This window comes from Chelonoidis abingdonii, chromosome 17 (assembly GCF_003597395.2).
Source record: "Chelonoidis abingdonii isolate Lonesome George chromosome 17, CheloAbing_2.0, whole genome shotgun sequence".
Taxonomy (NCBI): domain Eukaryota; kingdom Metazoa; phylum Chordata; order Testudines; family Testudinidae; genus Chelonoidis; species Chelonoidis abingdonii.
The window spans coordinates 28,165,003-28,177,382 of NC_133785.1; the positions used below are offsets into that span (position 1 = coordinate 28,165,003).

General features: G+C 41.4%; 1 protein-coding gene across 2 annotated transcripts in view; it reads right to left on the minus strand.

Moving 5' to 3' along the window:
* CNTN6 (contactin 6) overlaps positions 1-12,380 on the minus strand; it is a 232,854-nt gene that overhangs the window by 188,638 nt on the left and 31,836 nt on the right. The gene's annotated exons all lie outside the window — the stretch shown is intronic.

The following is a 12,380-nucleotide window of genomic DNA, read 5'->3' on the forward strand; positions in this document are numbered from 1 at the left end:
GGTTATTACCGGGGGGGGTGGGGCTTGCGAGCTGTCAACTTCCAACCCAAACTCCACTTTGGCTCCAGCATTTATAATGGTGTTAAATATATAAAAGAGTGTTTTTAATTTGTAAGGGAGGTTGCACGCAGAGGTTTGCTGTGTGAAAGGGGTCACCGGTACAAAAGTTTGAGAACCACTTCTCTAGAGGGACTTAAATCAGGCATAGGCCTTGCATGGACCCTTGGCACAGGAATGAATTTCCCCAGATAAGAAGTCAGAAGAATCTCTATGGATCTCTTCAGAGAGCCACTAGCTGGATGGGGGAGAGTTCATGTGCATAAATAGACTAATCACATGCCCAAATGCTGCCTACTCTCTAATGCTCCTAGATGGTCTTTGTCTTGGAATTGGCTGGAAAATAAATGGAGTTACTACAATCCGCATAACTTCTGCTGTCATGCACATATACACAAAAGCCAGAATTTGGCCCCTATTCCAAATGCATATTGCCCAGTTGTCCAACTGCAATAAGTAAATGTCCCACTGAAATTAGGAGTTTTTCAGGGTGAGAATCCACTGTATGTTCTTTAATATAAAACATTTTATTTTATAAGGGGGATGGATAAGAGTTAATAAGTCAGATAAGAATTCTGAAAACAAGTGTTCATATTGTGTGGGTTTTCAAATTACAGATTACTAGACTCTTTAATTCCTCATTTACTCATACTAGCAATAGGATTTCACAGAAGCTCAGTTCTGTGATCTTCTTTAAATACCTTACATCAGATGTATTAGTCACCAAAAAACAAAACAAAAAACCCCAGAAACCTTGACAAATGTTGTAGTATGGCACATTATTCCACATGCTAAATACACTCCAGGGAAGGAAATACCACCTTAACGTTAATTTTACTGGCAAATGGTGATTGGCCAGTTTTAATGAGGACTACTGTGGTTTTAATGAGGACCTTCTTGGTTACCTCCCTTCAATTATTATCAGTATATTTGAAAATGCAACTATGAAAGAAATAATGTCTGCTAGGCCTGATCTACACTGTGGGGGAGGTCAATCTGAGGGTACGTCTACACTGCACGATTATTTCGAATTAGCTTAAACCGATATTACAAAACAGATCTAATAAAATCGGTTTAGCGCGTCCACAGTGGGATCCCGAAATCGATTGTTTGCGTCCATGGTCCAAAGCTACCATCGATTTCAGGAGCGGTGCACTGTGGGTAGCTGTTCCTCAGCTATCCCATAGTTCCCACTTCCGTGTTGAGAGCACAGTGCCTGATGGGGCAGAAAACACTGCCCCGGGTGGTGCTGGGTACAGCCTCACCCCTCCCTTTGTGAAGGCAGCAGACAACCCTTTGGCGCCTTTTTCGCGGAGTGCATTGAGCAAACGCCATAGCACAGCAATCTTTCCCTTTTTTTTTTCACGTGGTGGTGGGGGGAAATAAACTGAGGAGCTGTTCCCTGAACCACGCCAGACACTGTGTTTGAACCTACAGACATTGGGAGCTCAGCCAAGAATGCAAATAATTTTCAGAGACTGCTGTGGACTGTGGGATAGCTGGAGTCCTCAGTACCCCCTCCCTCCCTTCATGAGCGTCCATTTGAGTCTCTGGCTTCCCGTTACGCTTGTCACGCAGCGCTGTGTATCCTGCAGTTTTTTATTCAAACGCTTTGGCATTTCGTGTTCTGTAACGGAGCTGGATACAACAGATTTGTCTCCCCATACAGCGATCAGACCTAGTATCTCCCGTACGGTCCATGCTGGAGCTCTTTTTGGATTTGAGACTGCATCGCCAGCTATGCTGATCAGAGCTCCACGCTGGACAAGCAGGAAATGTAATTCAAAAGTTCGCGGGGCTTTTCCTGTTTACCTGCCCGCTGCATCCGAGTTCAGATTGCTGTCCAGAGCGGTCAGTGCTGCACTCTGGGATGCCGCCCGGAGGCCAATAACGTCGATTTCCGTCCACATGAACCCTAATCCGAGTTATCACTATCGAATTTAGCGCTACTCCTCTCGTTTGGGAGGAGTTCCGAAATCGATTTAAGGAGCCGTTTAACTCGATATTAATGACAACGTCGTGTGAACGGATACAGCGTTAAATCGGTATATCGGCCATTAAACCGATTTAAAGTCACAGTGTAGACCTGGCCTAAGTTACACAACTTCAACTACATGAATAACGTAGCTGAAATCAATGTACTTAGATCTACTCACCGCAGTGTCTTCACTGCAGTGAGTTGACTGCTGACACTCTCCTGTCAACTCCGCCTGTGCCTCTTACCCTGGTGGAGTACCGGAGACAATGGAGAGTGCTGAGGGGGTCGATTTATCGTATCTTTACCCGCGCTGGATCGATCGCTGCCTGCTGATCCGGCACGTAGTATAGACATACCCTTAATAACTAAAGACAGGGGGCTTATGGGAAAAATATCTATACATTCCATATGAGATTTTGCTGGGGGACTATGAGCATCTCACCTAAACTATGAGCAAACCCAGAGTTCCCCCTACACTTGAATGAATCCAGGACCCAGCAGAGAACCCTCCATAATGCCTTAGGAGCTGGGGATATATGCTGAAAGGCAATGGCTCTTCCATCTTCACCATGGGGAGGAGGAGATGCATTGGCAGATCTAGGGGAATGAACAGGGAATGAACATGAATCGTAACTTTCATAAGTAAGGTAAAAAAATATAATAGCATACACTATAACAGTTTTCAGAAATAAAACATGTTTCCCCAAGGGTTTAAATAACAATTTGCTCTAATTTCCTCTGACATCTCAGTCATTGTATGATGAATTAAATCAAGAAGAAAAGGATCAGTATGGCCTTTACTTCCAAAGGGCAAATTAGTAATTTACTGTTGGGAATCAGTTCATTAAAAAGTCAAAACCGGAAAGCACTCAATAAAGTGGGTCTATCAAAACAGAAAATCATTTTGGACCTTTTAAGTGCTGAAAATTGTCCAGTGACAAATTAAATTTATGGTCCACATTTAGGGCCCAATTCTCCTTTCCTTTGTATCACTTTACAGCAGTGTGGATCCATTTATTTCAGCGGAGTTAATTTACACTGATGTAAGCAAGGAGTAAAATTTAAGAAAATGACAGATGCTGGGTGCTCGGCACTTTTGAAAATCATCCAACTTATTCAAGTGCCTAAATATGAACTTAGGAATCTAACTTTAAAAACTTGGCCTTAATGGATTGCAGGTGGCCTCATAATAGACAAGCAATCTGATTTTCCATAGTTTCAGCATTAAGTGTTATTTGCACCTGCACAAAGTGTTGTAAAATGCTACCAAATCAGAATTCACAGTATACATACCCTACTAATAGCACCTATCTTCCAAATGAGTTCACCTAAAATGTATCTCAAAAAGTGAATTTTTAGACAGTTAAGAACACTTGAAAACAAGGGATTTTCAAGAATTTAGAAGTGGGTAAGAATATCTTGCCCAATCTGAAACTACAATGGTAATTTTGTATAGGTATGTCCTAAACCTTAAGGATTAGGCCTGGACCATTGTGCAGGTGTGCATTGAGTGGGGGAGGGAATAAAGGACATAACCTGTTTCAGGGTTTAACAGAATTGCAGTCCCTCTGCTTACCAGGAGTATAGGGACTGCTCTTTCCCATCTCCCCTGAGGATGTACAACACACTGAAGAGGGTGGAGAGGGGTGGCAAATGAGTTGTACCTCCAGACATGTCAGACAGGAGTTGGGTGGCCAACCTGGGGAGAGTTTTTTGCACACATGCCTTCTTAAAGGTTTCTTCAACCGCCAATGTAACAGGGAGCTGAAAGCATTGTATCTCTTCAAATGAAATTGGTGCCCCCACCCTCATCTGAGGCGATACAGCTCCATATTACCCCAACAACAGGGCTGTGTCTGATGCACAGCTGAGCCTTGCTTTACTATTTTCAGCTTTCAGAGAGCGACAGTTAAATATGAATCTATGAGTATATAAATGGCTTGTGGTTTCTGGAATAAAGAAACCTAGTCCAGGTAGTCAGGTTGTTCTGCTGAAGCATATAATAATACCCATTTAAACTGCATCTAAACATGAGTCTCTTGTAACACAGATGCACATGCTGCTGCCAATAGCAAGAATAGATATCCAGTAATCATTGCATTCATATAAGCTAAAGATATTTATCAATCTTCTGATTTACAAGCCCAATCCCACAAGTTATTGCACATGATAATAAAAAAATAAATAAAAATCTATTTTCTTTAGTTAGCCCTACTATTCTACTTATTTAAATTCTGCCAGAAACAAAGACCTTACGGGCAAACAAGTACTTAATAATTTTTACAACAGCTTTCCAAAAACAGCTTCCATGGGATTATTTACTGTCAAACTAAATCAAGAATAAATGAAAAAACCCTGAAATATTTGTAGTCGGAGAAAATCTGGTTCAGACTAGAACCTCACTCTGGCATTAAAACAGGCAAAGTAACAAGATAAATCGTGCCGTCATACTCTTTGTTTTCTGGATGTAACGCTATCACTTATTATAATTGTTATGCCATACTTTAAACACACAATCTATTTAGATAAAAAACAAGGCATGCTAAATATGATTATTGGGGAGACATTTTCCCCAAAGAAGTACTGGTTGCATGTCCATTTATAATTATCAGCATGTAATGTATACAAATATGTTTGTTACAAAAGTAGTCAGTACCAGTGTACAAAAGTAGTCAGTATCAGTGTTTTGTTTTCCCATTAGAGCAAACAAATCAATGGAAAAGAACTCACCCATCAGATATTCTATTCTAGTTGTCACTTTCTTCCTCTCCTTTTGACATTGGAGGGGGGAAATTACTACTAAGTCGTATGTGCGGGTTATATGGTTATGGCTCGGTATATATGGTTGCACGCTTGAGATGAATAGATCTATATAATCTGATGGATAAAAAGATAGCTGAAGTGGATATAAAGGAATTACATGCAGATAATCGCCAAAGGCCCAATTCTGCCACCCTTAGTCAGATTGTGTAGCATATTACTGTGTGACTGTTACTTTTGAGATTTTTTTTCACAGACAATAATCTGCCCAGCTCTGTTGGAAAGGATGGATACAGTGTAATATACTCATGAATTACTTGTGTCTTGGCATCTAGAATATTGATGATCTGGGGCCAAATTCAGGCCTGGTGTAAACACATGTATTGACTCCTGTGACACTGTGTCCAGTGTGATGTGGTAGATAAAGGGGAAATTCTTTTGTGCCTTAAGGCCAAAGTTTGAAATGTGATTGCTCTTATCTTAGACAGGAAGAATTTAGAAGCATATAAGATATAGATAAGTTATTTCATCACTAGGATGAGTTGACACGTATATAATGAAATAGCATAACAATACTCAGTAGATTTGTGGTTTGGGTCGTTTTCTAAAACTTGATTTTGTTACTGACTTTTCTTTTTGAATAACCCATTTGCTAGTTTTAGGCTTGGTCTATGCTGGCACTTTTGCTCTTAAAACTTTGGTCGCTGAGGGGTGTGAGGCCCCCCGCCCTGACCAACAAAAGTTTTAGCAATGAAAAGTGCCAGTGAGGACAGCACTTTGTCGGCGGGAGCTGCTATCCTGTCATTGAAGCTACCGCCCCTCGTTGGGGTTGGTTTTATTTTGTTGCTGGGAGAGCTTTCTCCCAGTGACAAAGAGTGAGTACATTGCTTACCTTACAATGACGCAGCTGCAGTGGCATAGCCGAGCCATTATGAGGTACGCAGTATAGACATAGTCTTAGTCTGGGCCAGTGTCATTTCTGGTGATTAACAGATTTCCATGGAAATGTGCAACATTTCTCATATCTGCTGTGATTGTCTATTAGTTTTTTAAAGTGAAAGATACTCACTTCAGGTGGAAAACTGACATTTTACAGAGGAGAACATTGTTGGACAATGAAAAATACACGATTTTACTCTTAGGGCTTGACTACAATGGTGTGTTACAGCACAATAAAGGCACCCCAGATGCCCTAGCTCACTCCCCGTCCATACATGCAAGGCACATAGAGTGCTTTGACTCTGCGGCTACAGTGCTGCTGGTACTTGTAGGGGACTACGGAAGACTGTGTCATGGCCTAGCTAGGGTGTCTCCACTTTCTCGGCGGCCTTGTGAAGAGCCCCTGCTTGCTAAGTGGCCGGTCATTGTAGGACACAGCATGCCAGTTATAACTTGCTTTTAACTGGTTGAAACCAGTTTGTATGGCCTTAGGCCAAAGGGCGGACATAGCCTGTGGGAAGTCCCTTTTTGCATATGTATGAGTTGCTTTTGTATTGTGTATATATAGCTGTATGCTCCCGGTCCGCCTTTGGACTCCGACCCAGGCCGAGCTGACCTTTGGTGCTGGGTTCTCCGCCTAAGTGACAGCAACGCCCAGGGTCCCCATTGCAGATGTGTCACTTTACCTTCATTAAAGCCAAATAACTCACTGTGTGTGTGGGCCTAGTCCTTGCAGAGCACTCAGGCATGTAACAGTACTCCACCTCGGCGAGAGGAATAATGTTTGCTGCACCTTGGCTTCAATGCCCAGGCGTCAGTGTGAATGAGGTGTTGTGTTACTGCGCTCTGATCTACCTCCAGAAACGTCCCATAATCCCCTTAAGTCAAGTGGTCACTCTGGTCATTGTTTTGAACTCCTATAGGAATGCGGAAATGCCCTTTCAAAGCTCCGTTTCTGACAGCCAGCATGCAAGCCATTCCTGTGGAATGCTGTGTGTGAGAGAGAGAGGCAGGGAGGAGGGGGAGGTCTCCTGCTGTCTGATCTTACAAGACAACATGCTGACATGCTCTCAACCCCCTGAAAACCCACTCTCTCTCCCTCGACATACACACACTCCACCCCTCCTAGTTTAAAAGCACGTTGCAGTAACCTGCATGCTGGGATAGCTACCCATAATGAACCACTCCCAATGCCACTGCAAATGCCACAAATGTGGCAAGTGTGGACAGAGTGCAGCGCTTTCGTACTGCACTCTACGAAGGTTGGTTTAACTCAAAGTGCTCTACATCTGCAAGTGTAGCCATGCCCTTAGTTAAATACAAATGCATTGACAGTTTTATGTATGAAAAAATGTTGTGCCATGACTGCAGAAATAGTAACACTTTGACCTGAAGAGGAAAAATAGAGCGTTTAACAGCAGAGGACATAGGCCAAATTCAGTAGTGATGCTAATGATGGGACCAAAATATATATCAGTGAGAGTGCGTTGGCATAATTCACATGTCAAGGAGATGATGTGTGGAAGCGTAGCAGGAAGAGAGAAAGAAGGCTATGATAGCGTGTGTGTCTAAAACTAGGAGGAGATAAGTTAGGAGTGTGCTTATCTTACTCTTCTTGATAGCCTGTGCTAGAGGATTTTATTCTGCAGTCCCAACCTTCCTGCCCATCCACTTACACAAATATCTATGTCATGATATCTAACTATGAATTTGGCCTATAATACCTATTTCTCTCTTTCATGTACTCAGATACCAGGAAAGAAGCTGAAGTCTGGCTTATACTCTTATTCCTAATCTCTGTACTGTCTCCTGAGCACTTGATTTATGGCATCTAATGCGAATTTTCTCATGAATGCCAATGATATACAGATACATTTTTCTTTGCAAACTTCATCCCTCAGACACTCTGCATTCAGACTCCTTCTCAGGTACCCATAACAGAGTGAATAGGAAATGCTTGTAACTATATGGAGCAAAGACAAGGGTGACCAGTCCTACTGATTCTGGGAAGATTTACTTACTTTGCTATGGCATTTACTGCTTATTTCCAAATACTGAATCATATCTTGTTGAGGGGGAGGGGGGGAATTACTATTTGCCTAAGGTTTCCCTGATGCTGATGGCTCCTGTTTCCTCTCTTGTTACAAAAGAAACTGAGTCACCATTGGTTTTACTTTCCAGGCTACTACTGAAAACTGTTTCTGTGGAGCTGAAAATACTATGGCTTGTTTCTAATTCAAACTTAGTATATAAAGTCTCTGGGTTTTTTATTTTTGTTAATACTTTTTGCCTTCAATGAACATTCCTAACTCCCAACACCTCAGGCCAGGTCTACACGAAGCGCGAAAATCGATTTTAGATACGCAATTTCAGCTACGAGAATAGCGTAGCTGAAATCGATTATCTAAAATCGATGTACTCACCCGTCTTCACCGCGTGGGATCGATGTGCGCGGCTCGCCATGTCATTCCGGAACTCCGTTGGTTTTGGTGGAGTTCCGGAATCGATGTAAGCGAGCTCAGGGATCGATATATCGCGTCTAGATGAGACGCGATATATCGATCCCCGAGCAATCGATTGTAACGCGCCGATACGGCGCGTCGTATAGACATGGCCTCAGTGAGATACGCATGTCCCTGTTGACAGAATATAAGCTCTCATTTCTTTTGACATCCTTTGTTAAACACTAGCGGCCAAGTTCTACCCTTGAATATGTGACTGCAGCTTCTCTTGATTCACTTTTACCACTGACTTCACTAGTATTTGCATGTGCGCATCCAAAGGCAAAATCTGGCTCCCAGTGAAAATTCCACCGTATGGCTCTATGGTGCCTGTGGATAACTATGACAGTTTCAATACTCCTTCTACCTCTAAAATGCTGTAGGTTTCACTTTAGAAATTCCTTCTGTGGGACTGGCAGGTCTCTTCCTCAGCTGAACCCATCTCCTCATTGATAGTGAAGATGCACCCCCAGCGTTTTACCAGGCTGATCTATGGATGCAAGATGCTGTATAAATGCAAAACAAATCTTGTTATGACACAATGTTTTTGGCCTTGCTTTTTCCAGGGGCAGTGCAACTTAAAATGGGCTATGTGCAACCCTCCAGTATTTAACGGTCTAGAGCTTGGATTGGGTATGTCTCATAGCCAAATGAGGAAAGCAATACAGGTACAAATTAGCTAGTTGTGCTTTACAATTCAGTCTCTGTAGTTTCTAATCACACACTGAAGAATGTGTGTATGCTTTGCATGCACAGTTATGGCGACTGCACACATCATATTTAAGATATACGTGCAAATTACCAATGGGCAATCTAGATGATCATTTGCACCTGTAGCTATTACAAGTGCAAATACAAGCAATAATATTGTTCTCCCAAATTATGCATGAATGCCCACAATTAGGAATAGATGATCCTCTGTATAAAAGAACTAAAATTACCAGTTTGTAATCATTTGCCGCATTTAACACTTTTAGAATAAGAGATATAAGTTGCATTATTCACAAATATCACAAAATGTCTTTTAAGAGTAAACTGCTTCATCAATAAGTCATAATGAAAATCACAACCCTTGGGCTTAACCCAAGACTTTGGAAAAGCCTAGTGAAGGTACAGTTATCTCACAAATACCATGCTCTTTGAAGCTGATTTACTAGCACTTTGAATTTTCTTCAGTGATACAAAGTATGCAATGGCAGTAATCATTCTGAAAGGCTTGTCTCCTGGGCACAAAAAAGAAAAGAAAAGAAATTGCTTCACATACTCAGATTTCAGTGTCACTGGCAGTTTTTCCCTATAACACAGAAGATTTAGACATATTGCTTTCTCTCTTTTTTTGAAGAATGTACCAACAAAGGTATAATTTAGGTCAATCATCTCAACTCCAGAAACTTTTTGGACTGTAAAGTTATCGTGTATTATTTTCTAGTTTGTGTGGTGTTTGACAAATAAAGGCTGAGATTCTCCCTTGTGCTGTGCTGGTGCAAAGTTGGCCCTAAAGTTGGAATAATGGCTCCGAGGCCCCTGCCTCCCTTATGTCAGTGCAGGGACGTGGCTGAGAGTTAAGGGAGAGTGGATTGGGCTTCCCTGTACCCCACGGATCCCTTATTAGCCTTTTTTGGGTGGGCAGCTGGCATAATTTAGAGCAGCCATCAGGCTGCTCTAAGTTACACAATGAGATTGGCATGGTATATGGCCAGCTTTGCAACTCTTCCCTTCTACAGCTGCACTGCATGCTCACTGGCTTCAGCAAAGGATCAGCTCCAATCCATTTACATTTCAAAGCTTACCCTGCAAACGTCTTTCACATTTATGATATTTCCTACTTTTAAAAATGAAAATATTTTATTTATTCAAAGTGATCAATATGAAAAAGAAATCTATTGATATCAGTGAATGACAGTGTAGTGCTAAGATACCCAGATCATTCAAATCTTCTCAAAGTTGGGCTGTTACATTTCTGTTTTAAACATTACTGCTTTTAAATTAAACTCTGTTTTGCAGTACAGCTGCATCAATTAAAAAAAAGACTTTATATATACATATATAATAAAGAAAAACTGTAAAGTGTTCATTTAGAATGATTAGAACCCCTACAGTAATTAACAATTACTTAAAAGTTCTCAGAAATCCCTTCTTTACTCAAATATTAAGAGCTGTAAGTTTAAGGAGCACTCACATTTATTCATACATAACAAAGAGACTAAATATGTGCTTAAAGTGATAAGTCAAACCAAGAACTCTGGAAATAGCCTCCAAAATACTTTCAGCATGATAATGATAAATAGCTTGATCTTATTGCCATTGAAATCAGTGGCAAAACTCCTCTTTATTTTAATAATGAAGGATCAAAATTGAAACAACATGGAAGGATGTCTCTTGCAGGAGAGGGGTTTCATAATGGAACTGCTGATAAACCATTACAATGGTGTCTTGAAGATCTTTTGTCTTGCAAGACCTGGTATAGAGGTTGTTACAATGTCAGCCAGATGTCACAATAACACTTTAATTTATACCATCAAGTCCTTTATTCGGTGTTTAAAAAGCTGACACTGGCTTCATATGAAATCACAGATTGTTTATTAAAAACTGTATTAAAACTATTTTGAGACCTTTCAGTGCACTCCCTTCAAGAGGAATGACATCCTTCACTAACAAAGCACCTGATCCTGCATTCCTTGTACACCTTTCTGACTTCAGTGGCAACTTTCAGTATGCAAGGATTGCAAGTGCCTGTTCCCAGTGATCGGTGCTGGATACAATCTGTTAGGAAAGGCCTACCTAGTATTTTTCATAGCAGTAATTCTGCGTCTTTTGATTTGTATTATATCTCCCGTCTCCTTTCTAGTACTTGTCTTCTACTGTAGAGCCATGCGTGTAGCTGAGGGGGCTTTTCTTACAATTACATACAAATCTCTCTTTTAAAAAAATCAATATGTGGCAGGAATGTGTCATTGACGGAGACAGTCCCTTCTTTTTTAATTCTTGGCTTGTAGACATATTACATATTTACCTGCCTGGAATCTCAGTTGCTGTTTATTGCTCCTACATCATAAATGATCCTTCTGTTTCTTATTTCACTGTTGCTCATTTATTATTCTTTTGAAGTATAATTGGCCAGCTTGAAAATTTGGGTTCCATAATATCATGCTGGGACCCATTGCTAAGCCTTGTGGTAACTTCCTAGTAACTTTTCTTATTAAAAAAGTATGTTTGGCTAGTTTGTTAAATGACAATCTTTTCCCCCACATTTTCATTTTGTATTCTGGAGGGGGGAGAAAAGGAATAATGTGTTGAGCATACAAAGCATGCCAGGCAAAGGGAATAAGAATGCACAAAGGAGGCTAGCAGATTGGAGGGAATCCAGTTTAACATGAAGTGGTACTGAACAAGTAGACACTAAAAATAACTATGGGGCTTAAGTGCTGGGTCAAGTGCTCCCTTACACCATCCATCCATTAAAGCTACTCTGTAAGAGCTTCCCCCTATACACATACCTCTACAGTAATCTTGAGACTACCTTGAAAAGAAGTGGCAGGTTTTCTGGCCACAGAGGGAGGCTGCAGAAAAAGCTGATGGAATGCTGTAGTACAAGGAAGGGTAGTCCAGGGGTTAGGCACTGACTGAGGACTTAGGAGACCTAGGTTCAAGTCATTGCTCTACTAGAGGCTTCTTCTGTGATCTTGAGAAAGTCACTTAATCTCTCTGTGCCTCAGTTCCCCATCTGCACAATGGGGATAGGAGCACTTCCCTGCCTCACAGGGATTTGTGATGATAAGTGCATAGAAGCTTGTGAGGCAGTCTGATGCTTTGGTGATGGGGCCATGTAAGTACTTAAAATAGATAACTTTTCACCAGCTTTACTAAGGAATTTAAGGAGAACAAGCTGGTCAATCATGTTCCTTCACCACTGCAGATGCCACTGAAAGAGTCCCCACTGGCGTCAGTGTGAGTATACGAGAGTGGGGACCAAGGGTATACATTGCAATCTGACTGCTGGGGAATGAGTGGACTTAACAATGCAGAACAAAACCTGCTGAAAAGGAGTCCTGGTCTGAACACTGCATTGGGTGCCAGCTATTTCTAAATTCTAATCCCAGTTCTGACACTGCATCATCCTATGGCGTTGGGTAAGCCACTTAATC